The sequence below is a fragment of the Prosopis cineraria genome, unplaced genomic scaffold (assembly GCF_029017545.1).
Source record: "Prosopis cineraria cultivar Desert tree isolate PC_DT_omini unplaced genomic scaffold, ASM2901754v1 PC11, whole genome shotgun sequence".
In the NCBI taxonomy this organism is placed as follows: Eukaryota; Viridiplantae; Streptophyta; class Magnoliopsida; order Fabales; family Fabaceae; genus Prosopis; species Prosopis cineraria.
In genome coordinates, this window is record NW_026555342.1 from 1,581,519 (window position 1) to 1,587,369 (window position 5,851).

At 33.9% G+C, this 5,851-nt stretch overlaps 1 pseudogene; it reads right to left on the reverse strand.

Moving 5' to 3' along the window:
• Positions 1-702: 702 nt before the first annotated feature.
• Positions 703-4,173, reverse strand: LOC129285542 (root phototropism protein 3-like; annotated as a pseudogene).
• Between the last annotated feature and the right edge of the window lie 1,678 nt (positions 4,174-5,851).

Genomic DNA, 5,851 nt, shown 5'->3' on the forward strand with positions numbered 1-5,851 from the left:
TACTTTTTTTCAGCAAATCTCAAAAATTTCCGTACGATTGATTATTTCTTTTCATGAAATATTTGTGTAGCTTTTAGAAAACCAAAAAAAAAAAAAAAAGATGTGTGCAATATGTCTATGTAATTTACTCTTAAAAATGCATGATTTTTTAAAAGATAAAAAAAGGATAAAAATAGAATAGAACTTGCTCTGTTTTCCGCATATCTTGATATACTGAGATGAATTGACTAATCCTGAATTATTAGTTTTCTAGGTGCAATAATTTTGTTTGGCCAATAGGTACAATTATTTTATGTAGGGTCCAGCAATTTTCACTCTTTTTTTCTTTTTTTTGAGAGCTTTGGGATAGCATAAGTAACGGTCTTATAATATGAGCAACCATAAGAATTATTTGGCATTTAGCGTGATAATAAACAGTATTTTGTGCTTCTGAAGAAAATTGATTAATATTAAATCACTTTAATTGAAGGGCACATACTATGTTCTTTCTCATTCCATGGAAAAAAGAAAGACATTTAGTTGCACTTTTTCAAAAATTTATGTAAAACAAGTTGTTATTACTATATTATACATACACATATTATGGTCCAAAAGGAATATAGCTAAGAAAGGGCCACTCTATTTGGAACCATGATGTGAAAGATGAAGATTAATACTACTTTTTAACTTCAATTTTCTTCTTGCTTCCTTGTCACCAAGAAATTTCTCAGAAGCCAGACTGAACCATTTTGGTTCTGTTAAAGGCAATTTTGCCATATGGAAGCCACACTGTGTGCAGAATCATACAGTGATGAAGTTTCATTGAAAAACATGAAAAGATATAATTTACATTTTGACAAATCACAATGATCCTATGATTCAGCTAAAGAATTTAAAGAAACTCCTATTTACTCTTCAAAAGAGGGGGTAAGAAAAAGGAATCAGATATGACACAAGGGAAGAAAAGGATCCAAAACCCAAGGACCACAAGAATCATCATATAAAACTGAGAATTCTCATCTTTCAGGATATTGAGTTTCTCCACCTTCTATGAGCCTTGATGTTGTTGTTCTGTTCTGTTGATGAAGCTGGAATCTGTGGTCCAGCATCATGATTTTCAACATTTGACATTTTAGCAAGCTTGCTCAGCTTTTTCCACCCACTGCTCCAAGCTGAACTTTGCTTTGGCTTTACCATCTTATCATACTGTTTCTGCAGATTTTCCATATCATCTGAAGCTCCAAGTACTTGGCTTTCATACTCTCAAGCTCAATTTCAGTGTATTAATGTCCTTTTTTGCGGCTGCCCATCTTCTTGGAATGACTGTGGTGTCCCTTCTAGAAGAGTTTTCCGGTTCACAATCATCGGCTGGTAGTACTGAGGTTCCATGCCATCTCCCAGAGAAGCATTGGCTAATGCATTGCTTATCTTTACCTGTTCACAGAATAGGACTTGCACCACTACCTTAATGGAAGCCTTTCATTTTGTGCAGCATGCATGCAGGCATCAATGGAGAGTTTCTGACAATCCATTATGCGACAAAGCCGCTTCCTTTCGTGCTCGGACAGTGTTGGATGTGCCTGTTAATTTTGCTGACAGATAAGCATCCAGCTGGAGAAAGACATTGCAATTACGAGCAAACACAGATCAATGAGAAGTTTCCCTAAATCTCAGCTTCTCATGATGATAGTCATTAGCATCAAAACTTCAGAAAAATGAGTTGGATCTGTGTTTGATGAGTGCTACGCTCGATAAAACAACAATGTGACACTTTACATTGCATTTGGAAGCTTAGTTTCTGTAGCCATGTTTATGTTCAGTTTAGGTCCGTGCTTCTAAAGAAATGACTGATTATGTCTAAAACCATGGCATATAAAGCTTATAGTTATACCACCATCCCAGCAGGTTTATTCTCAAGTCATGTATGAATTTACTTATCAAACTGAGTGCTAAGATGCATGTAGTTTGATAAATATCTCTGAGCTACTCACATGAAAATTACCAGAAGTATTCACTAACCTAGCATGAGACACAAGAAGACCCCATAAAAATTTTACATTACAGATTTGATGGTTTACTGAAATTGATGTTTAAAGAGTAAGTCTAGGCTTCTTCTCCAACATTCCATGGGAACAAGAATTAATTACCAAGATAGGAATCAATTGCTCTGTAAAGCCATCATCACAGGTCCTGCTGACTCAGGCAAGGCTTCTGCAAGTGCCTGAAATTAGTGAGGGAAAGGTTTCTATCTCGGATACCTCCGTAAGATAACTATCAACAAGTCTTGCCCTCTGATCTTGGCGTTGGCATTGGCATTGATGTTACTACCCGGGCGCTTGTTTGAAAATGACAGTCGAGGGGGACTCGAATTTTCAGTTACTTCTTGAACAAGAAAATGCTCTAGTAGCCTCTGAACAAGGTCCACATCATACACAGTCTCGCTTTTTTCATAAGAAGGAATCAAAAGATCAGCCAGTGTAGCTTGTTCAAATTGCATTCCCACCCTTTCTCTAAACAGTAATTAATGCAGGTGCCACCTTGAGCATGTTTGCAGTTCAGTAGCCTAAGTAGGAAGCTACAGGAGACACTGTCCTTCTGTGGTGGAAATATGCTGATAAGGATCTCGATGATCATTTTTTGTTCTTTAGCCTGAAGACTTACAAATCATCTCTAACTCGGCCACGATCATAGAAGCACGCCTTTCCAGCTTCCACCGCCACTACTATTGCTCACACTATGGTTGCTTGATTCATCTCCTGGGGTTGTTTGTGTCACTTATGAATCCTGGTAGCCATTTAGTGCCATAATGAACTATTGCAGCTCCAATCAATTCAAATCTCATACCCTTTACCTTAATAGCAGTCATGCCTCTAACAAAGTGATCAATCCTGAGTATTGAAACATCTTCAAACCACCAATCAGGAGGAACCTGATGATTCCCACTAGGGCTTGAATCTTTCATGCCATTCCATTTTGGGCTGGTAACCTTGGGGTGTCTTCCAGTATATGCCACCTATACCTTCGGGTTAGCACAAGCTTCCAAGCTATGGACTCGCTGCATCTCCGGACAATTTTGAAGGTTCTCCGCCCTGGCGAGAGCTTCTCACAGCTCTTCAGCACAACTATGGAGTCCCCTCCAAGAAGACACAAAAACCATAGCTAAGAAATGCTTCAGTCTTGAATATAAGATTGCCTTCTTCTAGGTCTCAGTCATTTCTAGCTACTCAGATGCGCACCTTAGGCCTGAAATATTGCCTGCTGTTAATTCAACAGCAATTCCAAAGCAGAATTTGGCTGCAAGTGCAAAAGCTTCAGCTCCACCAGGCAAATCATCCATAGCTATCTTATTCAGCCTGGATCGCGCGATTCATACACGATTCGGTTTATCTTTCCACATCTTGACAGCAAAGGATACTTCCTCAAGAAAAAAGAGAGAAAGGTTCTCAGTATTTGACATCACAAAACCATCACTATGTTTATTTGCTTTTCTACGTCGTCTTCCAAGCAGTATTTGATCTTCTTAAACAGAATAACAGCATTCAAAACAAAACAAAAACAAGAAGATAAGCTACCTTGTGTAAGTGGAAGTTAGCTTCTCCAATCTGAACAAGAAAGTCACTTGGTACATCAGTATCAACATACCTACAGACAAAATGTTCAGAGAGCTTTACATGATCTTCAAAAATCCTCTTGAAGATTGAAAAGTGGATGAATCAATGGTTTTAACATATATCAAAGCGAACCAAAAGCAAAGAAAAATTCTGCAGATTGACATACCAAGAGTGGCCTCTTCGCTGAATCCCATCAGTCTTGACCCCTGATTATTGGTTGAAGTGAGAAAGCCAGACCATATTCCCTGCTGAAGCTGACTCGCTCTCCCGATTCCCACATGCTGAAACCCAGATTTTCCCGGGAAAATAGCTCTGAATCAGAGAAAGTGAACAGAAACATCAAGAGCGAGGGGAAGAAAGAGAAGGAACCAAACCCACATGGGGTAGCTGGAATTATCTTGAAAGTGTCGGCTTCTTGAAGAAAACTTGAAGATCACTCAGGACATGTTACTGGGGATAAAACTTGCGTCCTGTGATTTGTTTGAGCTCTGGACTTAATGGAATAATCAGAAGATATGATTTGTGTGGGAAGACAGTTTTGTTAACTGTTATTATGACTGACCCATTCATGTTCTCTGCAAAAGAAAAAAGCCCCTTCCTTTTCATCTTATTTTCTTATATATTTATTATCTTTTATTTATTTATTACAATCCTGATTCAGCCTCCATGAACAGAATCAACGAAAGCCAATTTCCAATGACTGACATTTTGGGCACTTTTGGTTTCGTAATTGATGAAAACCTTAATCACGAATGAATCACACCATTATCAATAAGTCACTGAATTATAAGAACAAGCACCCTCTATTTGATATTCCATCCTGCTTCTTCTATTATAAGATACTTTTTTTAAAAAAACAAATTAGTCTTTAATACTTAATTCATTTTTAAATATAAGAAAAAATAATCAATTAATACAATTAAAAAATTGATTAAGTAAAATATTGTGTTTGAAATTAAAATATTTGAACTAATTATCCTTGTAACTAATAAAACAAATTTGCTTAGTGAAAATAAATATTGAAGTTATGAGAATAATTTGGGAAAAATGTTATTAACACTTCTTGAATTTGTAGTTTTGTTTATAAATAAAAACAAAATACACATGATATTTCTCTTATATTCAAAAAATGGAAAGAGTACAAGGCACAGGGTAAGCCCATGGGATATTAATTACATTTTTTTAATATCAGTTTTTTAACTCATGTAACCATTAGAGATAATATAAGACAAATTTAAATTTTTTTTAATTAAATATGCATATAATTAAAATTTTATTATATTTTTAAATAAAGTTAATAACTTATATAGTACTTTTTGATTTTGACAAGGTAGTTAGAGTTGTTTATAATATAAACCCAACAGGGTACATTACATTTATTAAGTTGTATAATATAAACCCAACAGGGTACATTACATTTATTAAGATATTCTTGTTTTTACCTCTTTAATAAATGAGCTACCAGTCAATTAATAAGCCATTATTAAGTTCCTTAATATTATCATTACATGGATTAGGGTATTCCTTATAAAAAATTACATCTCTAATATATTTATACAGTTATACTAGTTTCTAACTGACTATAACTATTTTTCTTAGTTATGAAGAATTATACTATTTTTAATCTTTATTATAAGATACCTTCAACTATCTCATTGAAATAAAAGAAAAGTAAATTAAGTTATTAACTTTATCTAAGAAAAAAATAAATTTCTAATTTTTACCCCATTTAAATAAAAAGCTTTTAAATTATGTTATATTCTCTCTTATAGCTGATGAGTTTAACGAAGATAATTTAAAAAAATGTAATTAATACTCTATAATATGTCTATGTTAATGACAAAAAAATACTTATAAAAAATGTCCTGCAATAAAAATAAGAGACTGTACGTTTGTTTTCTATAAAAATAATAAGAGGAGTGTAAAGTGAAAAACCATGTATCTGGCTTGAGACTTGTTTTTATATGGTCCTCTAGTCGAATCTCACTCAAATTAATACCCCTTCGTTTCAAATATTACAAAGGATTTTTAACTAAAATACATGAAAAAAATAATTAAATAATTAAGATTTTAAATAATTTTCTAACTTTATCATTTTTTTAGCATAAGAAGTAGGCATTACCAAGTACTGACAATAAAAAATATCTCTTTCAAAGTGTGTGATAGCAATGAATAGATATTTTTTAAGTAAATTGTTACATATATAAAAGTTAAAATTTGAAACTTCAATTATTTATTTGAGTGAAAAAATTCTCTATCAT